At 39.3% G+C, this 25,593-nt stretch overlaps 1 long non-coding RNA gene across 1 annotated transcript; it reads left to right on the top strand.

Moving 5' to 3' along the window:
* The first annotated feature begins 12,927 nt into the window (after nucleotides 1-12,927).
* Nucleotides 12,928-18,062, top strand: LOC117672357 (uncharacterized). The gene is made up of 3 exons (XR_004593191.2): nucleotides 12,928-13,015; nucleotides 13,322-13,439; nucleotides 17,871-18,062. It is a non-coding gene; the product is annotated as an uncharacterized LOC117672357 (long non-coding RNA).
* Nucleotides 18,063-25,593: the final 7,531 nt, after the last annotated feature.

The raw sequence follows: 25,593 nt of genomic DNA, 5'->3' as shown, positions 1-25,593 counted from the left end.
TAACAGTTGGACATGGTTATCATCATCTTCTACAGGTAGTCTTTGACTTACAACCACAATTGGGCCCGGAATTTTGATTCCTCAGTGGATATTAAATGAGTCATCATTTCAGGCCCTATTTTATTCACATTTTTACCATGGTCACTTTGCAAATCATATGGTTGTTAAACAAATCAGATGGTTGTTAAGCGAATCCGGCTTCCCAATTGACACTGCTTTGTCGGAAACAAGCTGAAAAAGTTGCAAATCACAATAATGGGACCTCAGGATGCTGCAACTGGTTGTAAATGTGAGCTGATTGCCGAGCACCCAAATTGCAATCACATAACCACAGAGGTGATATAATGGTCCCAACTTTAAGAATAGATCATAAATAATGTTTAATTGAGGACACTTTTGTAACTTTTTACCATTGATAAATAAACAGTACCGGTTGAGGACTAGCTGTGCTCAATTTCTACACCGGGATGCATCTCCTGACCAGCCACATTCAAAGTAGTTTTACAGATGAGGAAAAAAGAGATTGGGGATTGTAACAAGGTTTTGATGTATCTACTTGATTCCTGACTCTGTGAATCCAGGGAAATGAAACAGCCCTAAGAACTGCAATACTGCCATAGAAACAATATTCTAAATAGAAAGGGCAATAAACCTCATTCTAGAAGGCAGGTGTGTTGCTACAGGGTCTTGAACATGACATTGTTTCACTGAATGAACCTGAAACATACCAACACTGCAGGATTGATTGTCTGCACAGATGCTATGGGAGATAGATAGTCCCTCAAGTGACCAGGCCCATGTCATATAGGCTTTGATAAATAGCAACCAGCATCTTGAATCACACCTAGAAGCAAACGGGCAACCAGTGCAGCTCATGAAGCAGAGATGTTACATGGGCACACTGAGGCCTGCCCGTTATTGATAATTACATAATCATACTTGGCCTCTGAAGATCTTTGCTGAAAACTTCACCAAATAATCACACAGTATCGCTGTATTGCATCCAGTTTTGCTCACCGCGTTACAAAAAAAGATATTGAGACTTTGGAAAAAGTGCAGAGAAGTGCAACTAGGATGATTAAAGGCCTGGAGACTAAAACATATGAAAAACAGTTGCAGGAACTGGGTATGGCTAGTCTAGAGAAAAGAAGGACTAGGGGTGACATGATAGCAGTATTCCAGTATTTGAGGGGTTGCCATAAAAAAGAAGGGGTCAATTTATTTTCTAAAGTACTAGATGTCAGGACAATGGATGGAAACCAATTAAGGAGAGAAGCAACCTGGAATTAAGGATAAACTTCCTAACAGTGAGAACAATTAACCAGTGTAACAGCTTGGCTTCAGAAGTTGTGGGTGCTTCATCACTGGAGGTTTTTTTAAGAAGAGACCGGACAGCCACTTATCTCAAATTGTATAGGGTTTCCTGCTTGAGCAGGGGGTTGGACTAGGAGATCTCCAAGGTCCCTTCCAGCTCTATTCTGATTGATTCATTATTCCCCATGCTGTCAATCAGCCTTCTTCAGTGGTAGTCCCTGGCCATGCTAATTACGCATTCTGAAATTTGTAGGCCCCACTAGTGTATATTGGAAAAGGCTGATTGTGCCATTTCATAAAGCCAAAAGTGTTGATGTGGAAGGTCCCAGGAAAGGAAGGGAAAAATCTTTTCTAAAAATTTAGTCCTCATTGCATGGATCATTAGTATTGAGTTAGATGTAATCTGACTCAGTGCAATACCATTCTCCATTTCCTGATTATACTTGTGAGGCCTGATTTCAATTACCAATTATGTGCCATCAAGTCATTTTCAGTTCCTACTGACCACCTAGATGGATTTTCTCCCTGACGATCTGTCTTTAACCTGCTTTTCCAAATCTCTCAACAGTGCACTCCACCATTTTCTAAAAAGAAAGATCTAATGGAAAATTCTTTGTATGTTCCAATTTCAAAAATAATTTCATTATACCAGACTGAATTTATTATCACTGGAATAAAATCCGGATTTTGTAACAGGATGATTTTAGACTATGATCAGAAATGAACAGAGATAGGGAAGCATTAGGAAAAAAATATTGCAGTTCCATGGAACCATTCCCTGAATTAATCCTTTATATTGCAGTTGGTTCTTTGCATTAAAAGTCTCAAAATGTAATGTTCACAAAAAATGTGTTCCTATCAAAGCATATTTTAACTTTAATTACATCTTTGCTCCAGGTAACAAATAATTGGCAAATATATGTACATGCATACTGTACACAGATTCTCTTCCCTCCATATAACTAAAGCGAAGAAGAAGAATGCTGTATTTAAATATTTATGTTTCCTCTATAGATATTGAAAGTCCGGTGAATAGTATAAATTTGTGCTAGTAGTGTTGCAATTGTAAACAGTTAACATATTTGGTTTTGAATGTAATCAACATGAGTCTGAGCAAAAAAGATGCCTGGCCCAGTTTTGTAAAAAAATAAAAATAAACCCAGTAAGTTATCTGAGAATGTTGATTTTCCATCTTGTTACATGTATGAGCAATGAAGCCTAAAAGTCTTGGTCTCAGCAGCAGTCAATTTTCGTTATATCAGAGATATTGCAGCTACACAAGCTTGTAAGTTGACTTTCCCACAGGAAGGTTATAGGAATAAATTTATGCCTCCATCAAAATGAAAATGTGTCTTGCACAAAATTTAGTGCAGGATTCTCTGAATAGCTTTATCTCAACTATTTCATCTTGCCCTGATATCCTGCTCCCTAGCCCCCACTCCCTGGAACTGCCAAGCTATCTATATGATCAGTTGAAGCCCAATTCCTCTGAGAAAAGAAAATATGACAAGAGGTAACTTAAATGGCCAGATTGGCAAATATTCAGCCAGGGACAGATGGCTACATCTGACAGGAATACCACAAAAGGCAAAAGATTTAAATTTTGGCACGGTGGACCTAGCTTAAAAGTTGGAAAGAATATCTCCGCTGCTGGAAAAGTATCCATTCTTTAACCTGATTGGCTAATGCTTGCAAAAGTTAAAAAAAAGAGGGTCAGGGCCTATAATAGAGTAGGTACCTTCTCTATTTCAGCTGATATTAATGGTTAGTACCAATACTTTCTGTTTTGCTAAATTCATAAACTGCTCCAATCAGGGCCAAATTTGTAATCATCAAACTGGTTGAGCGCAGCCAATTGATTGATACCTTGTCCATTTTTATGTAGGCAAGATGCCTGTGATATACATGAAAAAGAGGCAGGACTTTGATCACCTGGGTTTTGACCTCATTGATCATCCTAGTTAGTGCGGGGGTGCCAAACGCGCAGCCCGCAGCCCGGAGGCGTCACACGCTGGCCACACCCACCCCTGGTTTAGCGAAGGGGGGGAAAGTTGCGATACATCACGTGACGACAATCTGATGACATGAGTTTGATACCCTGTCCTAGTGAATGTCCTGGTTAAAAACTTGTATTTTTTCTCATTTAGCTTTCTAAGGACATGTGTGTAGAATGAGGAAGTATCTAACAATCCAAGGCTGGAATTCTCCACATCCTTTTTTTTTTTGGTGCCACTATCCACAGAGACCATTTTTCTGCACAGGCCTTTATAGATAACAACCAGCACCATGAATCACACCTAGATGTAAACTGGCAACAAGTGCAACTCATGAAGCAGAGACACAACATCGCATACTGAGAAATGCCCATTACTGCTAATTAAGAGTAAAGCAAGAGATTTGCAACAAATAAAGCTCCTGGGTTGCCATCATTGAGCTGATCTAAATGTTGAGGTCTTAGCATGTCAGAACTAGCACAATAATACCTATGTGTCTCTTTCAGGCTGAGGGCCATAGTTGGGCTTATTGTGCAGGCCAAGCAGCAACCAGTCAGCATGTCCAAAACAAAAATGAAATTGTATTTATTTCAATTTCAGTTCACTGTATATAATTAAAGTTAATGTCACTCCCTATGGATTTAATGATTTACCCTTTTAATCACGGTAAAATTCTTTTGCAGAAAGTATCTTGAATCCTTTGACTCAATCTAGGGCAGGGGTGTCAAACTTGTGTTGTCACATTGTCGTCACGTGACATATCACAACTTTTTCCCCCTTTGCTAAAATGGGAGTGGGCATGGCCAGTGGGTGATGCATCTGGCTCATGGGCCGTGAGTTTGACACCCCTGATCTAGGGTTTAACGGGATTATCAGTCAGCTTTGGATCTCATATAGAAATAAAATCTGCTCCAGTCCGGCTTCAGACCTGGGTACAGCACGGAAACGGCATTGGTCGCATTGGTGGATGTTCTCTGGAGGGCCCGGGATAGGGGTTATTCCTCTATCCTGGTCCTATTAGACCTCTCAGCGGCTTTTGATACCATCGACCATGGTATCATGTTGCGCCGGCTGGAGGGACTGGGAGTGGGGGGCACTGTTCTGCGGTGGTTCTCCTCCTATCTCTCCGACCGGTCGCAATCTGTGTTGACAGGGGGGCAGCGGTCGACCCCAAGGCGCCTTGTTTGTGGGGTGCTGCAAGGGTCGGTCCTCTCGCCCCTCCTGTTCAACATTTATGTGAAGCCGCTGGGTGAGATCATCCGTGGTTTTGGGGTGGAGTTCCATCAGTACGCTGATGATACTCAGCTGTACATTTCCACCCCAGACCATCCCAATGATGCCTTGGAAGTGATGTCCCAGTGCCTGGAGGCCGTGCGGGTCTGGATGGGGAGAAACAGGCTTCGACTCAACCCTTCCAAGACCGAGTGGCTGTGGCTGCCGGTGTCCCGGTATAGCCAGCTGACACCATCGCTGGTTATTGGGGGCGAATTATTGGCTCCCACGGAGAGGGCCCGCAAATTGGGTGTCCTCCTGGATGCGCGGCTGTCCTTAGAAGGGCATATGACAGCCGTGGCCAGGGGGGCTTTTTGTCAGGTTTGCCTGATACGCCAGTTGCGCCCCTTTCTGGACCAGGACTCCCTACGCACGGTCACTCAAGCACTCGTCACTTCTCGTCTGGACTATTGTAATGCTCTCTACATGGGGCTCCCCTTGGGGTGCACCCGGAGGCTCCAACTGGTGCAGAATGCGGCTGCGCGGGGGATTATGGGAGCGACGGGGCGCTCCCATGTGACTCCTCTCCTGCGCGAGCTGCATTGGCTTCCGGTGGACTTCCGGGTGCGCTTCAAGGTGTTGGTGATCACCTTTAAAGCGCTCCATGGCTTAGGGCCAGGGTACTTACGGGACCGCCTTCTGCCACCAATAGCCTCCCACCGGCCGGTTCGCTCCCACAGAGAGGGCCTCCTCAGGGTGCCGTCGGCCAGACAATGCCGGCTGACGACCCCCAGGAGGAGAGCCTTCTCTGTGGTGGCACCTACCCTATGGAACAATCTACCCCCAGAGATACAAGTGATCTCTGACCTCCGGATTTTTCGTCGGGCCCTAAAAACTCATTTTTTTCAGCTAGCCGGTCTGTCCTGATTTTAGGGTTAGTTTTAAAATTTTAATATTTATTTTAATTGACAAGTTTTAAATTATGGGCCAAATTTATAAATTATTTTAACTTTATTTTTAACTGTGATGTTTGTATAGATGTTTTTTATCTGGCTGTTCACCGCCCTGAGTCCGAAAGGAGAAGGGCGGTATAGAAATTCGAATAAATGAAATAAATGAAATGAAAATAAGCATACTTTTCACATATAACTTGAAATATCATCCTGAGAGGTGATAAAAAATGAAATGTTGATACATTTTAGAGATATTACTGAGATTGTAATATATTAACAGGAAGATATACATAGCTTCCCTTTAATTACTATCCAGGAATCATATGATAAAATGTTTCTCAAATGAACAGAAGTTGTTTACTTGTTGAATTACAGGCTCAAATGATCTTCTATAATACCAGAACATCAGTTACTAGGGATTGACATTCCAAGAATAAAAATGTTATGTTGAGTATAGTCATAACACATGATACTTATATCAATATTTTTTATAAATTTTCTTTTCAAGCAGGCACAGAATGGAATAAATGTTCTGAGGAACTTCTCTGAACAAACAAACTTGACAGATATTTATTTGAAATTAATCTTTATCTGATCAGGTATATATCTTGTATCTTTTAAATCTTCCTTCTTATCCAATTCAATCAATCAATCAATCAGAATAGAAGTGGAAGGGACCTTGGAGGTCTTCTAGTCAAGCAGGAGACTATACCATTTCAGATAGGTAGTGCCCAATCTTTTCTTAAAAGCCTCCAGTGATGTAGCACCTACAAGTTTTGAAGGCAAGCCGTTCCACTGGTTAATTGTCCTCACTATTAGGAAGTTTTTCCTTAATTCCAGGTTGCGTCTCTCCTTAATTAATTTCCATCCATTGTTTCTTGCTTCATTTTTTTACTACTGTTTATATGGGCGTGGCTTATTTTGTGGGCATGGCTTGATGGTCATGTGACAATTATTTAGGATTTAGCAGCGGTACTGGTGCCTTCTGTTGCTTTTGAAAATAAGTTGATTCACCATATAGTTTCCTAACAGTACCTGTTGTTATAAAAAAAGAAAAAAATAAAGTAAAATATAACCTAAATTTCATTATCCATGCTCTTCTCATGTACTATAATCTGGATCATGTCAGTTGGAAGACTGACTGGAGTTTATGTATTATCCTATCAGAAATGGTGACCCTTAGGAAAACATGTTATTTTGAAGGCATAACTAACAGTTACATTTTTCTTTGAAATCCCATCCAATTTAGACCCAGTCTATGTTATTCCTCTGTACCTACATTTTTCATTGTAAAACAAAAAACAAAACAAAACAAAAACATTGAACTGAATAGATCACTTTATGAAGCAAACATGTATATTCCAATATCTGGCAGCAACTGAGCATGTTTTCTCCATACTTTATTTTATTTATTTATTTATTTATTTATTTATTTTTGTCAAGCATATATAAGATAACAGATATAAGTATAAACATGATTATGAATGCATGAAATGGATACGAATAAAGGGGACAGTAGGACAGTGACAGTAGGCACTTTGGTGCGCTTATGCACTCCCTTTACAGACCTCTTAGGAATGGGGTAAGGTCAACAGTAGACAGTCTAAGGTTAAAGTTTGGGGGGTTTGGGGAAGTAATCACAGAGTCAGGTAGTGCATTCCACTCTGTTGCTAAAGTCGTATTTTCTGCAATCGAGTTTGGAGCGATTTGTATTTGTATTTGTATATTTGTAAAATGTAATTGTTTGGAATGCCTAAAGCTCCAGATTGTTTGACTTCACTGAGATCTCTTTCTCCTCATCATCCAGATTTAATCAATTAGAAACCGATTTATATTAGTTAATTGTATAAATCTAATAGATACAATCAAATTAGTGACGAGGCCGGCATGGATAAAGGTCCATCATTTTTACTTGCCTTTAGTAAGTAATTCGTAACTTAAAAATTCACAGCTTTTCCAAGAGTGTTCTAAGAGTTATATCTTATGTTCTGGTTATGGTAAATGGTTATTCCATCCATCTGTCTTACCCATTGATTTCTTTTTTTCTACTTCCCTCAACATTACCATAGATGTCTCCATATTTATAGTGATGTCTCTTATTTTCTCCACAACAACCCTCTGAGGGGGGTTGGGCTGAGAGAGAATGACTGGCCCTAAGTCACCCAGCTGGCTTTCATGGCTAACGCAGGACATGAACCAGGAGTGGGTTCTAAAATTTTTTACTATTGTTTATATGGGCGTGGCTTATTTTGTGGGCATGGCTTGATGGTCATGTGACAATTATTTAGGATTTAGCAGAGGTACTGGTCTACCAAGCTTTTAACTGCTTGCAGAGCTGTACCGATCTACCCATTTATTTTTGCAGGCACTGGTCTACCCATTTGTTTTTGCAGGCACTGATCCACTCATGTATTTTTGCAGGCACTGATCTACTCATGTATTTTTACAGGCACTGATCTACCCATTTATTTTTGCAGGCACTGATCTACTCATGTATTTTTGCAGGCACTGATCTACTCATGTATTTTTGCAGGCGGAACCGGGCCAAACCGGGAGGAACCCACCACTGATGTGAACTCACATTCTCTTGCTTTCTAGCCTTGGGCCTGGAAATGGCTCTGTCTTCTCATAATTTTCCAATTATCTTCACACATTCAACACACCTCACCCACCCCCATCCAACACTGTTTACTCTTCTTAAGGCTTCCCAATCACCAATGATCTCATCTGTCTGGCCTAAGTTGTGATCTTTAGATAGACATATCTTTTTTCACAATCTGGGCTTGATTTGAGATATCAATGCAAGCACTAGCTGGGGGGAAAACCACTTCTAATCCACAGCAGCATATTAGCAATGTCTTTATAGATTAGGATTGTTAGACATTAAATTTCCAATTTGCTGTAATTTTTAGTAGGAATGGCATTAGTGAATATTATACTCTTTTATAAGGAGCAATTATCTTGATCAAGTTAGGAATTAAAGTGCACCCAATTCTCTCCTTTTTTCAGACTGCCATGATAGCTGTCATAACATTTGAATTAAAATATGATTGGCACTCGAAAAGGTGGTGGAGGGAGACTCGGCTTATGTAACCCGTTTTTTTGTTCCATGGCTGAAAATGAATACTTGTGCCTGCTTCTCAGAGGCAGTACTGGACAGAAATCAATCAATCACATAACTAATTGGGAAAAGGGCGTGTCATCTGAGTCTTCTACCAGCACTCAGTATCGTCCTTGTCATCTGTTGCCCAAGTTGTTCTTTGTCTGGCAAACACAGGGGCTGAATCTCAGTCCTTCTGCATGTAAATTATGTAGTCTATCATTACACTATGACTTCCCCTTATCATATCAGAGCTTAACTCCTAAATTATACAGTGCTGTACCATCAGTTCGCTGAATTTATTGAGTAAAGTTTATGCTGATTTTTAAACTTCTCCTTTGTAGGAGAAGTTGCTGCGATGATGATAAATGTTGTGGCCTGTCGGCTGCCAGCAGAGCTAGCAGCAGAGTCAGATGAGGAGGAGAGGGGGGGAGAGCCTGGGCCGGCTTCGGACTCTTTGGAAGGCTCTGATGAGGAAGCAGAGGCAGATGCAGAGCCAGACCCTTCTGTCCGCCCCCAAGTGGAGAGGCAGCTGTCTTTGGGGCTGAGCTGAGTGAGGGGGAGGAACAGATGGGGCCCATCCCGGATGCCTGTATGTGAGGAGAGGAGAGGAGAGGAGAGGAGAGGAGAGGAGAGGAGAGGAGAGGAGAGGAGAGCAACGGAAGGCAATAAACCTGCTCTCAGGGAAAAGAAGTTTCATAAGGGGAAAAGACTTTCATTTGTGACTAATTATTTTTGGTTTTGTCTATCCAACAATAAAGACTGAATATTCCTGCCTTGTTTTTTTTTTTTTTTAAAGGGGAGTTGTTTTACTCATGAGTAAGTGGTTTCTCATTGCTTGCAAAGTCTGGGTCAGAACAATAAGATGTTGTCTTTCTCAGGAATATTGTCAAAATCACACTCAGAATTGATCTACAACTTGCCAAGACTACAACAGATGGGATAAGATAAACAAACGTGTTTTTAGATCTAATGGATGTTAGAAATTCTACCATGCTTAAGCATGGCTTAGTGCAGATAATCAAATCAAACCCAATTGGCCAATTTAGAAGCAAAGTATCAATATGTCACTTCTGACTTCTCTGTTAATATCTCTGTTAATTTATCTGTTTAATTTATCTGTTAAAATCCATGGTTCAACATGGATTTTCACTGGAAGAGTACAACAAAAGCCATATAGTACTTATAATTTATTATAATTTATTGTATTGTATTTATTTTCTAATATTGCATCCTGCTGCTCAAATAAATAAATAGACAAATAAATCTGTATAGTCAACATTTGAAAATAGATACAAAAGTAAAGATCAAACATGATGGAAGCAACAAAAAATGGCATTTTTTAAAAAGTGTGGCTGAAAATACAGTACATTAAATTGACCAGTACATTGAATTAAAAATATTTGAACCTATAGTAACATTTTCATCTACCTTTAATCATACCAGATTATACAGATTGCCTTAGCATCTGATACGAAATGGTGTCAAATTGATTAGTTTTTAAAATGCATTTCCAGGTTATTATTATTTTTTTTCCTGCTGGTAGATGAAAAGTGCTGGAAGTCATACGTGCTAAATCATTTCTTTCTGGATGTGTAGCATAATTTTTTACCGGAGAAAGGAATCATTTGCTGAGTCTGGAAATATTAATTTATTCAATTTATTGACTACCTATCTTACCACGGGGTAACTCTGGATGGAGTTACTGATTATTATTTATTATAAACAAACAAATATTCAAGCTACAGACAGTCACCTGCAGCTCAGCAAGTTAAATTATTCACATTTCATTATTGAAATGGAAAAGGGTTAGATAACAGAGTCCTAGAAAAGGGATCTCTTTCTCTTTTTCTCTTTCCAGGTAATCTTTGACTTGTTACCACAACTGGGACCAAAATTTCTAGCTTCAGTCATTGCAGTCACAAGTTAAGTTGAACCCAATTTTACGACAATTTTGACAGGGCCCGTTAAGTGAATCATGCAGTCATTCAGTCATTAAGCCAGATGAGACTTCCTCAGTGGGCATTTTTTTGCAGGAAATCAGCAAAAAAGTTGCACATTGCAAACCCATGACCTTACGACCCTTGTAAGCCAATTGTAAACGTGAGTTGGCTGCCAAGTGCCCGAATTGTGATCTCGTAACTGTGGGTGCGATACAATGGTTGTAAGTGCAAATATCAGTCATAAATAACTTTTTTCTCTTTTACCATAATTTTTTTTGTATTAAATTCATAATATAAAAATAAAAATGAGAATAAAGATCACTGGTGGGATTCAGCTGGTTTGCACCACTTCGGGAGAAGCGGTTGTTAACTTTCTGAGCAGTTTGGCAAACTGGTTGTTGGAAAAAATCATTAGGGCAGAGAACCGGTTGTTAAATTACTTGAATCCCACCACTGATAAAGATAATAAGGAAATAAGAAAGGGGGGGAAAAAGTGTGGTAGAGGAAAAAAGAAGAAAAAAGCATTAACTTCCAACTTTTTTCAGTGCAATAGAAAAAAAAATAAGGTATAATCTCAACTTTTTTACTTTTACTTTTATATCCTTAGTACACTATCCATTTCTCTAACAACAGACTGATCTAATCAGCAAAATCAAATTTTCATTTTCTTTTGTCTGGAGCACAAAGTCTAGAAGCAGTTTCCCAATAGTAACAAAACTAGATGTATTCTTTTTATTGATTAATACAGTTAATTTTTCATCTCTGCAAGCTCCATCAGTTTTCCTATTCATTCTTCGATTGTGGGAATTAATATGTATAAGTAACCTTTTCCCAGGCTATTGTAAATGTGAACCATTGTTAAATGAATGTTGTAAGTAGGTATCCATCCACTATCCATCCATCCACATCTTGGTGCAGGGGACATTGCTTATCATTTGCCTCAAGGAATGCATAGATGTTTCTGACCTATATTATTTTGCAAAATATCATTACTGTTCCCAGATCAGAAAAAAAAATGCATTACAGAAAAGCAATAGGTCATTTCAGATCTGAAATCTTCCAAGTTGCTTAACTGCAGTGTAACTCTAGGCAACCTATTTTTATCCAAGGCTGTTTTGCCCAAAATAACCAACTTACATTGCTGATTTTTTAAATGTTTATCAGAAATATTGAAAAGAAGTGTTTGAATAAAAAGTAGCAGATATAATAGAGCAGACATTTTAGTAGTTGTGATTTTCTACAGAATATATAAATTGCATTACACCATCTAATCATATTCTGTTTAATTGTTTTAATTGTTTTTAAAATGGAGTCATAATTAGCTTGACAGAGTTTATAAATATTAATTCTAATCTATACCTAAATGTCAAAACATTTTTATGCATGAGAAATGCTATTGATTTTTTTTTAAAAAAATAATGTTTGAATATCTTGAGGTGTATAGAATAATATAATGCCATTTCTTTAAAAAAAAACTGTTAATCCTGCAATTTCTGCAAAGTTTAGAATCTCTTTATGTTCAAATTTCCTTGAGGTATGTTAGATATAGGAGTTATGTAACTGGCAAATACATTCAACAAATATACTTTTCTCTGTTTATACTATATTTCTTTAATTTTCTCATTATTTCTTGAGCTACTATGATACTAATGGTCCCAAAGTTAGCAAAAAGAAAAGAAAGAAAAGAAAACAGAACAGAAAAGAAAAGAAAAGAAAAGCATGATGAAAGAGAATAGCTTTCTTTAGTATCTGTATTTTCCACGAACTCAAAGAATTAATCAACAGCATTAATAAGTAGATGCCCATCCTTGGAATTGGCTAATTATTGCATATAATATTTGATAGATTAAATTTATAATATTCAATAACCCAAATTTCCAAATTGATATCAGCTCCACAGTGAAAGTCATGGGAAGGTGCTAGATAAGGTACCTTATTCAGGAAAAGAAGCCGGATAAATTGGTATAAGACCTATACCAATAGGTATATTGGCATATACCAATTAGATGATTAGATTGTTGGGCATCTTGGCCTCCAATTGCTGTGGGTAAATGCCATATCTGTGTCAAAGAGCCATGGTGGCGAAGTGATTAGAGTGCAGTACTGCAGACTACTTCTGCTGACTACAGGCGGCCTGCAATTTGGCAGTTCAAATCTCACCAGGCTCAAGGTTGACTCAGCCTTCTATTCTTCCGAGGTGGGTAAAATGAGGACCCAGATTGTTGGAGATAGAGATAGAGTGGTCTGTAAAGCACTGTGGAACATATATAAATTTAAGTGCTATTGCTATTGCTATTGCTATAAATAGGACTACTTCCTTTATGACAGTAGTGGATGAACACACAATTGTGATGTATATTACTGAGGCAACAAGGGAGATGCAGCCCAAATGAAAAATTGTCCAGCTGGCTTTCATAACCTCCAGCAGCTAAGATGCCCAGGTTAGGGAGGAGAGGTAGTTCTGACTGTTGATGAGACTCATAGTGATAAAAGACTATGGTTAGTTAATAGCATTCTGAATATGCAGGTGGGCTGCATTGTTTGCCTGGAGCACGGGTGTTAAACTTGCAGCCTCATGTTGCCATCACCTAATGTTTCACAGTGTTTTTCCCATTCACGGAGCTGGGGTTGGCATGGCCTGTGTGTGATGCATCCGGCCAATGGGCTGTCAGTTTAACAACCCTGGTCTAGGGCTTTTCCTGGTATATTCATTGTCCAGTGATGGTCTTTTATGAGCTCCTGAATCTCATCTCAGGAGTTCCCAAAGCTTTGTGGTGGTCAGATTACTTCCTTGTCATACTGCAGATCATGGCAGTCTTAGACATCTGCGAGGGTAGCAGATCCTTTGAAAATGGTTCAGCTCAGTCACCTAATAGATCCAGAACGTTTCCAGAGAGCACTTTGAACTTGCCTCAGCTATTTGGTGAGCACTTTATGTCTATTTGATCTCTAGAATAGGGAAAAAGGATAGAAAAAAAAATATCTGCAGGTAGTCCTTGCTTACAAAAGTTCATTTAGTGACCGTTTTTTCACTAATTTAGTGAAAAAATTGATTTATGACCATTTTTCAGTTACGATCTTTCCAGCATCCCAAGGATCATGTGATCAAAATTCAGATGCATGGCCACTGGTTCATACTTCTGACTGTTGTAGTGTCCCGGGGGGGTGTGTGTGTCACGTGATCACCCTTTTCAATCTTTTGACAAGCAATGTCAATGGGGAAATCCACATTCACTTAACAACCGGGTTACTAACTTATCAACTGCAGTGATTCACTTAACAAGTAGGGCAAGAAAGGTTGTAAAATGAGGCAAAACTCCCTTAATAAATGACTCAACAACAGCAATTTTGGGCTCAATTGTGGTCGTAAATTGAAGATTACCTGTACGGTACCTGTACTGAAGGCAGGTAGTTTTAAAATCCATTTACCTATACCAGGGATGTCAAACTCATGGCCTGCAGGCCAGATGTGTTACATGCTGCCCATGCCCATGCCTGGTTTAGCAAAGGGGAAAGAAGTCCCGATACGTCATCTGATGCAGCCATGATGACGCGAGTTTGACACCCCAACCTATATGATTATAAAACTCTTTGAAGAAGAGTTTCTTCAAAGTGGAATTTATTCTCAAATAAGTATAGGCACAGAGTGGCTCTCTATACACTCTCCACATCAAAAAATTAGGGATGTACTAATGTAGTGCAGGATGAGTATTCTTCCTGCAATGAATACCCAAATCAGACATGTACGCTATTTTCATTGTGATTCCTCTAATTGCAGAATGTTCTATTTCAAAAATGAATGGTTATTGCTACAAAGTGTAATTATACACAAAGGCTCTCTAATTTTTAATTTGCCCCGCCATAGGCGCACTAATTCTGAGCCCAAAATAATTATGCAGAAGAAAGGATCCTCAATTATACCCAGAATATTTTCTCCAAATGTAGCTCCTCAGTTGTTTTTAAATACAATTGAAAGATTGTGTAGTGCATAATATTATTTCTTCTCATAAATTATAGAAAATCTATATTTATATCCTCTATATATTTCCATCGTTTAAAGCTGTTCATTTTAGCTCCAGTTTGTTTCACACGTTTAACTGTTCAATTCTTAAAGTCAAAATTAGGCAACATATCTTTGCCATTTGCCTAGAATTTATCCCCATGGAACTCAATAGATACAAAGATTAATTTTCCAAAATCTCTATGTTAGGTGAATTTGTGAATTTGTCCACATACACTGAACATAATAATTGTCATTGAGGAAACCCACCCAATTTCAGAAATGTCCATGTCATTTTCATCAAGAGCCCTGATGGCTCAGTGGTTAGAATGCAGTACTGCAGGCTACTTCTGCTGACCATTGGCTGCCAGCAGTTTCGCAGTTCAGTCCTCACCAGGCTCAAAGTTGACTCAGCCTTCCATCCTTCCGAGGTTGGTAAAATGAGGACTCAGATTGTTGGAACAATATGCTAACTCTATAAACTGCTTAGAGAGGGCTGTAAAGCACTGTGAAGTGGTATATGAGTCTAAGTCAGGGGTCAACAACCACCAGCTCTGGAGCCGTATGTGTCTCTTTCATTCCTCTGCTGCAGCTCTCTGTTGCTGATCAGCTCTACAACTGATAGGACTTTCGGTTAGGACAGGTAGAGGAAAAAGGATGCTGTGCTAGAAGGAGACTCTATGGTGGGGGAACTGGACTTCTGGTTGGCAGAGGAAAAAGGATGCTACGCTAGGAAGAGACTCTATGGTGGGAGAACCGGATTTCTGGTTGGCTCCAGAATTGAATGGGGGGTTTCCGGTTAGGACCTTTGTGGCTCTCTGAGAGTTTAAGGTTGCTGACCAGAGGTGGTATTCAGCAGGTTTTGACCAGTTCTTGGGAACCGGTAGTGGAAATTTTGAATAGTTCGGAGAACCATTAAATACCACCTCTGACTGGCCCTGCCCCCAACTATTCTCTGCCTCCCGAGTCCCAGATGATCAGGAAGAAATGAGGATTTTGCAGTAACCTTCCCCTGGAGTGGGGTGGAAACAGAGATTTTACAGTATCCTTCCCCTGCCACGCCCACCAAACATACCACGCCCACCAAGCCATGCCCACAGAATTGATAGTAAAAAAATTTGAATCCCACCACTGTTGCCGACTCCTGGTCTAAGTGCTATTGCACACTACAAGTTGTATATTAATGTAATATATAAAATATTAAGTCTAATGTAGTCAGGCTTAAGTGGTGCAGACAGACTTAAGTAATCCTGTCATTGTGTTACAATTTCTGTTCCTAGGTGACACAGTTGTTAAGTGAGTTTTGCCCCATTCTATGACCTTTCTTGCCACAACTGTTAAATGAATCACGGCAGTGTTAAGTTAGTAATGCAGTTATTAAGTGAATCTGGCTTCATTGACTTTGCTCTTCAGACAGTCGCAAACTCTGATTATGTGACCCCGGGACACTGCAACCGTCATAAATATGAACCAGTTGCCAAGTGTCCGAATTTTGATCATGTGACAATGGGGATACTACAACAGTCGTAAGTGTGAAAAACGGTTATAAGTCAGTTTTTCAGTGGCGTTATAACTTCAAACAGTCACTAAACAAATGGTGGTAAGTTGAGGAGTACCTGTATTTACTGCCTATCTGAATTATGTCAGCTCCTGTAGGAAATTTAACTTTTCTAATGTCAACATCGGGCTCAAGAGGATTTCCTTAGCAAAGTTATATTACCAAAAACAAATGTTTTTTTTTCCTACATGCACTTATGTCTGCTAAGCAGCTGAAAGTTCCCCTTTTTCTTCTTTCTTCTCAGTGAAGTTCTCCCTAATGAGCTTCCAAGTGTCCACAATACAAGGCAGGAGTCACATAGCCTCGTGCTGGGAACTATCATTGAATTATGAATCTCCAATGTGTAGGCTTTCTGCAGTTATATACTGAGCGGATTCCCACTCTGTTCTGGGAATATCAGCAAGGCAATTGTCAAAGCATGGCTGATATAATTGGATTTTTACATCCGCACCACTTAAATTCAGAGGAGGCTCTTTTGCTGCCAATTTCATTGCTTATTTAGTTGCATTGTCATTGTTTGGAGAGGTACAACATATTGCAAAATTACATTCCGCCCTCAACTCCATCCCAGATTTTACTACCTTTTAGCTACATATACGCCATTGGTACATCCATCATGGCACTGGTGATATTCCCTTGTGTGGATTTGGTTTGGATGAAAATCTGTATTTAATTTTATTTAAAGGGGGAAACATGACATTAGTGCTCTTCACTGGCATAATTTGGATAGACAGTTGTACCAAAATGTTTAGCGTGTGTCTTTGCACATATTCCATATCCATATAAGTTTCCCACTTATTTCCCATATTTTGACAGATCAAATGGCACAATTGTGATAAATGCTCATCTATTATTTTATTTCCCCTTTGGTTTATGAAACACAAATCCTTGTGGGCCTTCTTTGGCTCAGATTGAGAATGTTATAAAATTCAAATCAGAATCTGAATCAATAAACCAATCTCTTTTGCAATATTATGCTTTATTTTTTGGAGAAATATGGCTGTAACCCAAATTTAAAACTTTGCTTGACTTAATCGCCAAAAAAAAAGCAAAGTCTTCAATTACAGCATGTTTTAAATGACATTAATTAGTGATTTCTCTCCCTCCCCCCCAAAAAATGCTTCTGTTTGGAAACAATTTCCCTTTGTCCTTCCTGGTTTTGTTTTTTTTTCCATCTCATGCAAATGATTTCCTTTTCATTTGCAGAACCACGTGAAAATTAAATTTTCAAATGGTATAAAATCTATCCACAATCATTTCAGCAAAGCAATCATTGATCCTATTATTGCAAGGCAATGAGAAAATCTTTGCATCCTCAACTTTGTGCTCTTGTGATTATAGATGTACACAGAAACACACTACAGTTCTCAATTACTTTTTAGGAATCTCCATCCAATTTTAATCCGCAGTATCAATGAACTCAAATGATTCTTGGAAGAGTCTGGAAACCCTTGGTATGGCTCCAGATTTTTTATAAAGTGCTGCTAAATTATAATTTGAATGGGGCAGAATTGAAGTCACAATTGAAACCAAAATCATATTAACAAGATTAATGTTAATTAAATTAAAATTAGATCAGATCAATTTTAGATTTTGCTCTCTCCTCTTTTTTGGAAGGAATCTCATGGCTCACCACTCAAAACACAGGTGTCAACTCTGAATCAAACCTGGCTGAAGCCATCTTGTACTGTTTACAGTTGCCACGCACTATGGGGGGAGGATGAAGGGGAAATAGCTAGAATGTCCCGTAGACAAAATAAAGAGCTCTCGTGTGGGAACTAAAGTTATCCCAACAGGTGGCAGTTGGAGGAAGAGCAGAAGTGATCGAGGGAGCCCACCACCTGCTTTGATTGGACAATGTGACCTGTGATACCTGGGGAGGGAAACTTTTGCTCTTTTAATTACATGGTAACTGCGGAAAACTTTTAGAATTGGTTTTCACTAGCTGTGTTGATATGATGTGTCCAATAAACATCTTCTCTGAGGAACGTTCCTGCCTCGGAGTTCTGATTTCTTTGGATGCCTTACTCAGAATGCTGACAACAGGTTTGATTGTGGAAAAAACATCCATATTCTGATATGATAACAAAAGGTACTTTTTCCATAAATTAGGACCCAGATCACAATGGACATTAATCTAAAACTTCATATAACAATTTTGTTTCTGCAGTATTGAACAAACTGAAGGTTAGTCACCTTGCTTTTCCGTAGCTCTTAAAGTGACCTCATGTGATGGTTTCCAAACATTATTGAAAGTACTGATTCAAGTCACAGATGCCATGAAACACTCTAAAATTATATTTTCCAAGATGTACAGGACAGATGGGAGAAAATACTTTTAAGCCCTCTAATTTATACCTCTGCAAAGAATAAAATGCAGAGTAATTTTACATGCTTTTTTGTCTCCTGCCTCCCCACCTTTATGATTAGAGAATAACCTACATCAACAGCTGAAAGCTGTGTCAGGCTTTTAAGCTCTTGTACTCTAGCTGCAATTCCATCCAATAGCCATACTTAATTAAGCTCAATTATATTTGTTCGTATCTGCCAAAAAAATAATAATTATCTCATCATCACATCATGCGTGATCATGTGATGATTAAAGAGACAAAAGACAATATGAGCCCACTGCATGAATGCAAAAAGATTTTCTTGCATAATATTCACAGCTATGTGAAATTTCACAGAAATGTGAAAGTAGGTATCCTGAAAAAATATTAATGGGTCAGAGCATCTTGATTTCATAATTGTTAATATTCACATACTATTGGTCCATTTTGCCAGTCAGAGTACAGCCTGTGTTTTCCATGCCAATTTGATCTATCTTTTCTCCCACTGTTGCTCTGTGAGATTTTTCTATTGGTTTCTTCTTTGCCATCATGTGTTTAATGCTGCCCATGTTAATAACTTTGAAAACTCAAAGGGCTCTTGAGTTTATTAAATTCAGCTCAAAACCATCAGGTGAGAAATCATTTGCATATTATTATGTACAATTAAATCTTTGGTCTCATGGTTGTTTTTTTTAACTACAGATGTTGTTTGAAAACACAGGATTTTTTAAATTGAAACATTCCATTCATTCAGCCATAGATTTAGCTTACCGGTAGTAATATTTTCTAATCATATTCAGATAACTAGAGAGTAATTTGAAGGGCAAATTAGAGGCATATAATGTCGAGTTGTCATGGTTCCAATACTACTTTTTTTTTTACAGTAAGCAACTAACCAACTCATTTTCTAAAATGAATCCCTTATACATTTGGTTTAAGTTTTGTTGGCTTCTAGGTGCTTGCTAAGAAAAGATTTTTCGAAATGACCATCAGATCATTAGTATTTCTTATATTTCTAATATTTCTTATATTATTATTAACATGCTCTGATGCTAGGGAGTTAGATGTTCTACTCCCCCTCCCCACCTGAAAAGAACTCTGTTCCAACTGCCACTTGGGCATGGGCATGGCCAGCATGTGACTCATCCGGCTTGCGGGCTGGGAGTTTAGACATTCTGAACCCACCTGAAAGGGAGAGAAGGGGATAAGATAGAAGAGGCCTCTGTGGGGCAAGCCTGAGGGAGAGAAGGGGAGAGAGAGGCCGATCATAACTACTCATTAATTTTCAAGCTGTAGGTGTCAATTTATCAAGCCTGAACAATAGTTTCAGAGCGGAGTACGTGTATCCAGCTGGTGTATTATATTACAATATTTTATTTCTTATACAAAATTCACAGATTTTTCCAGTGTCCTTATTCAAGGGATTTCGACTTTTAAAGAAAGAGACCTTTCAAAATATTAAGTATAACATTATTTCTTTCTCTCTGATCTACAGTTCGTGTTATATTGGAGTATAATGGGATATAATGACAGCAGTATATGGCAACTGCTAAGGATAGCAAATATCTCCTTGATTGTAGGACAAATGGAGCAAACTTTGTGCAAAACAACTAATTGACTCAAATTTGGCCTCAGGATTCAAAAGAAATAATATCAAAATATTCCAACTACTCTGTTGTAAACGTCAAAGTGAAATATTTGGAAAAATGCACATTGCTGCATTCACATGATCAAAAGGTTTTAGAAAATCTTAAAACGTCTCAACAAACACAGTGAATTTCTAGCACAGTCCAACAGTTAATTGTTACTTGTAAATTGCCTCACATCACCTACATCTGCAAAACCCACCTGCTTTCCCTCTCCTTTCTCCCCCCCCATCCCAATTAAATCCTACATCAGTCTAGGCCATTTATACATCTAATGAATAAAGTGTATTACCTGTGAGAGGTGCTACCAGACTCCTCCTGATTTTCAAGCAAGTAGAAGTCAATTAAAACTGCTTCGTATTATATTCTAAAAATGAATCTTTTCACTAAAAAGACTACCTGCACAGAGGTAATGAGTGGAAGTAAAGTACCAAGTTTCTTCAAGAAGAGTGTCCTGCAGTAACAATTTTATTACTGCAAAGTATGTTCTCCTTCCCCATTCTCTTAAATTCTTTGACAAATGTGATCTTTTGGTTTACTTTTCATTCCTTTTATTTTTCAGTGCCATCTTCGGAATGCCATACAAGACTGATTAAGGACTTTAATGCACTGTACCTTACTTATAGGGTAGTAGTGGTCGGGATGAAATCTACTTACCTTCCCTACCAGTTCGGAAGCATGCGCGCGCATCACATGCAATTTTTTGGACCCTCTGCGCATGCACAAAGCCTTCTGCGCATGTGCAGAGGGTAAAAAACAGGAAGTAACAATGTCTGGGTGGGTGGACGGAGCTTTGCGCTGCTGCCGCTACTGGTTCACCAAACCATGCACCACTGCCACTACTAGTTCGCCCAAACCGGTGCGAACCCGTAGCATTTCACCCCTGGTAATGGTGCAGTGGTTAAAATGCAACTTTGCAGACAAACTCTGCCCACAGCCTGGAGTTCAATCCTGACCGGCTCAAGGTTGACTCAGCCTTCCATCCTTCTGAGTTTGGCAAAATGAGGATCCAGATTATTGGGGGCAATGTGCAAATAATGCTCTACCAGGGGTATCTGGCGGCCTGTGGGCCAGATGCATCACACGCAGGCCACGCCCACCCCAGCTCCATGAATGGGAAAAACATCACAAAATGTCATGTGATGGCAATGTGATGCAGTGAGTTTGACACCCGTGCTCTACATTGTAAATTACTCAAAGAGTGCTGTAAAGCACTATGGCAGTATATAAGCCTAAATGCTGTTGCTATTAGTTTTATATTAATATTAGTTTTGCTATTTAGTTTTTATTTGCAGCATCAATCTGAACATGTCAAAACTCAAGTCAAGATGCTTGTCTCACTTTAGGATGCCTGCTTGTAAATGTGCATTTGAATCGCATTTGCATTACGGCTAAAAGCTTTAAATAAGGAACAACTGTGGGAAAATCTGTTTCCCACTTTAATTAGCCAAGGGCTTAATCAAACCAGAAGGCCATGTCTCTAGCTCTCAAGTCTCTAACTGCTCAGATGCTGCCTTCATGTCTAAATTTGGAGAGTTCTGATCAGCATCTGGACATTTTGGCAGTTATGTATGACCTATTGCTCCCACTGATTCAAATGAAACCTGGACAAAATAACCCCTTCCCAAACGGATTGTATCTCTGTGATTCAGCACAGTCTCTTAGAATGAATGCAACAGTAGGCAACATTTTAAATTAGCTATTAACTGCAATGTGAGAACTATTAGTCTTCTTTTGTTACTCTTTTGGCATAACACTGGGCTGTTTTAAGTTCCTGTTCTTTAATTCTGTTGACATAATGAATGAACAAACAGCAGATAACAGCAGCTGGTATCTGCTGCTTCACATAAATTCAACAAGGGCAGATACATGGCAGAGCATTTAACCATGAAAGAGAATTAGGAGAAGTCTCATTGGATCATGCCTATTGTGGTTGCTGTTCAGTCATTCAGTCACTTCCAACTCTTCAAAGAGCCCATGGACGTCATTTAGCCAGAATTGTTGTTCAGCTGCTTGGTGTTCCTGTAAACTCATGTTTGAATCACCAGGTGGCAACTGGTCACCGTGTCTTCTGTCAGTCTCTTTTCTCAGATGACTTCAATTCAGGTTTTCTAAACAGCAAGGTTTTTCCAATTATGTTTGGTGTGGGTCTCTTGATGCTATAGGACAATTAAGAAAATCCTTAGGATTGAGCCTTCTAACAAATAGAATCCAGGTGTATGCATGTGTTTGTGAGATTTTCTCTGGGCCAATTGTTCCAGTTTTTGTGCTGTAATAATCAGGAGCAGAGTCTAAACTCAGACCTGAGACTGATTGACTATTTGTCCGTCTGTCTAGCAATCTAATCTAATCTAATCTAATCTAATCTAATCTAATCTAATCTAATCTAATCATTTATCTATTAGATTTTTAATCCCACCTTCATTACTTTATAAGTAACTCATGATAGAGATCATACCAAGGGTGAAATCTAAAATTTGTTACTACTGGTTCTGTGGGTGTGGCTTGGTGGTGGTGGTGGTAATGTGACTGGGTGGGCGTGGCCAACTTTTTTTTTTTTTTACTTTTAAAAGCATTTTTTCTACAACCTTAAGAGGTTGCAGAAAAAAAATGCTTTTAGAAGCCTCTGACGATCAGGCAAGTCAGCTGGGATTGCCAGAGGCTTTTAAAGGCATTTTTTTTTCCTACAACCTCTTCGGCCGAAGGGGTTGCAGAAAAAAATGCTTTGAAAAGCCTCTGACAATCCCAGCTGAGCTGTGCGATTATCAGAGGCTTTTTTTTTTTTACTTTTAAAGCATTTTTTTAGCCGAAGAGGTTGTAGAAAAAATGCTTTTAAAAGTAAAAAAAACAGCCTCTGATGATCGTGCGGCTCAGCTGGGCATGGGGGGAGGCACAGGGATTTTTGTTACCGGTTCTCCAAACCACCCGCCGCCATCGCTACCGGATCAGGTGATCCAATCCGAACCGGAAGCATTTCACCCCTGGATCATACCAAATATTACTTCCTCCTCCTTTTTTTCCCCACAACAACAATCCTGTGAGGTGGGTAGAGCTGAGACAGAGAGTGACTGGCCCAAAATCACCCTGTCAGCTTTCATGCCTAAGGCGAATTTAGAACTCACAGTTTCCTCGTTTCTAGGCCAGCACCTTAGCACTACACCAGTGATGGCTAACCTTTTTGCCATCACGTACCAGGAGGGGGTGCGGGGGAGGTTCACATGTGCGTGTGCCCACACCCATAATTCTATGCACCCTGCCCTGCACATGCATGCACAACCCCCCTCCTGCTGAGGCTCCTGCCACCGGATGGCCTGGTAGGCCTGTTTTTCTTTCTCACCTGGCTCCAGATCCTCTCTATGCATCTGGGGAGGACGAAAACAGCCTTCCCCACTCCCTCAGAGGCCCTCCGGAGGCCTGAAATGGCCCATTTTCCAACTCCCAGTGGGACAGGAAGTGATGTTTTTTGCTGTCCCCAGCCTCCAGAGCCTCTGTAGGAGCCAGGTGAGAAAGAAATACGGGTCTCCTCCCCCTGCCAGGCCATCCGGAGGCAGGAAACAGCCTGTTTCCCTACTTCTGGTGGGCCCAGAAGGCCCGAAAATCAGCTGGCCAGCGCACACATGCACGCCACAGCTGAGTTGGCGTGCCCACTGATATGGCTATGCGTGCCACCTGTCCCATAGGTTCACCATCACAGCACTACACCAACTAGCTCTACATACCTGTATTTAAAGTCTTATGACAAGCAGATCTTAAACATTTTTAAAAAGAATATATTTGCTGATTAGATTTGTTTGCTCCCCACTTTCCTTCAGGCAATTCTGACTGGCTTACAAACATTAAAATCCAATAAAAGCTTGAACAATAAATGCCTCTAATGTCACCGTCTGTAGAAAGCTTCAATAGGAAATGCAAAGTTGATAGTTACCATTATAGATTTTCTCCACCCCACATACAGTGAACACTCTCCAAATGAATACTAGCTAATGTTTGTCCTAAGTGAAGTCATCTGTAAGTGAAATTCCTGAATTCATCTCAGCTAAGATTCTACCACAATTTCTTTTAAGTCTCAAAAGGAGAAAAAAAGAGAAGAAAATCCAGTTCCATGTTTCTGCAGTTCAATTGTTGGTTGATTTGAAATTATTTATTTATTTATTTATTTATTTATTTATTTATTTATTTATTTATTTATTTATTTAATTTGTATACCGCCCTTCTCCAACATGACTCAGGGCAGTGAACAGCCATGGTAAAATATAACATATAAAATTTAAAAACAATTTATAAAACATTAAATAATTTTGGCTATCCATTTAAAACAACCCGGATTAAAACCAATTACAAATTAAAACCGAAGGGATGGGATCAAGCCAGCTCGGCTAGGTGAAAAAGATGTGTTTTCAGGGCCCGACTAAAAGTCCGGAGGTCTGGTATCGTGCGTATCTCTGGGGGTAGGTCGTTCCAGAGGGCAGGTGCTGCCACAGAGAAGGCTTTCTCCCTGGGGGTCGCCAGCCGACATTGTCTGGCTGACAGCACCCTGAGGAGTCCCTCTCTGTGGGAGCGTACTGGCTGGTGGGAGGCTCTTAAAAAGGAAAGCACAAATTCAAACTAATGTTTTTCTCTTCTGTTATATTACATTCTCTACAAAGCCCCTGGAGACAACACCATCTAAAAACCTTTTAGATTCGGACTTCAACTCCCAGAATTCTCCAGCCAGCATGAAAGTTGCCAAGATTGTATTAGATGATTAAAGAAATCAGTAATGGATTAATTCAGGATTGCAAATAAACTAGCCATTCCATATCAGACAGTTCTCAGGACACTAGCAAAGAAATTTGTTTGAATGCATTGTTATAGTATATATTTATACAATGTTACATTTAAGCCTCTTTGAATCAGATGCCAAAAACAGCATTAAAAACCCTTAAAATAACAATAATGAGGTTTAATAATGGAGTCACAGCTAGTTAATCTTTACCTCAATGCTAAGTATGTTGTTCAGGCTCCAAATTCCTTGAAAGCAGAAAGCTTATGATAGTTGAATGTGCTTCAACAGATTCATTATATTTCCTAGAATTCAAATATGGAAGATTTTGAGTATGCAGATAGAATACAAACAGTATACAAATGTTATAATGATAAATAAGCAAGTAAGTTTGGATTATTTGGAATTATCACCTGCTTTTTCCTGAGGCTTGTTGGAATTTTTCATACTATATCAATAATAGGATATCTGAATGAGAATTCATACTGTTTGTCACTGTCACAAAACGATGGAGAAATAAATGTAGTTAGGAATGAATCGATATTTATTACAGCAATCTTCTTCCACTCATGAATTTCTACTTCATATGAGTATAGAGTAATGCCTTACAGGAGGAGGAGGAGGAGGAGGAGGAGGAGGAGGAGGAGGAGGAGGAGGAGGAGGAGGAGGAGGAGGAGGAGGAGACCACCATAATTTAAGAGAAGAGCAACGGTCTGCATGAAAAAGTCTGGATTAAACAAAATCAGAAGTGGCAGCCAGGCAGCCAATGAAATGGAGCTGG

Source organism: Pantherophis guttatus, chromosome 3 (assembly GCF_059756535.1).
Source record: "Pantherophis guttatus breed Tessera chromosome 3, ASM5975653v1, whole genome shotgun sequence".
Classification (NCBI taxonomy): Eukaryota; Metazoa; Chordata; class Lepidosauria; order Squamata; family Colubridae; genus Pantherophis; species Pantherophis guttatus.
This window is presented reverse-complemented; position numbering and strand designations above follow the sequence as displayed.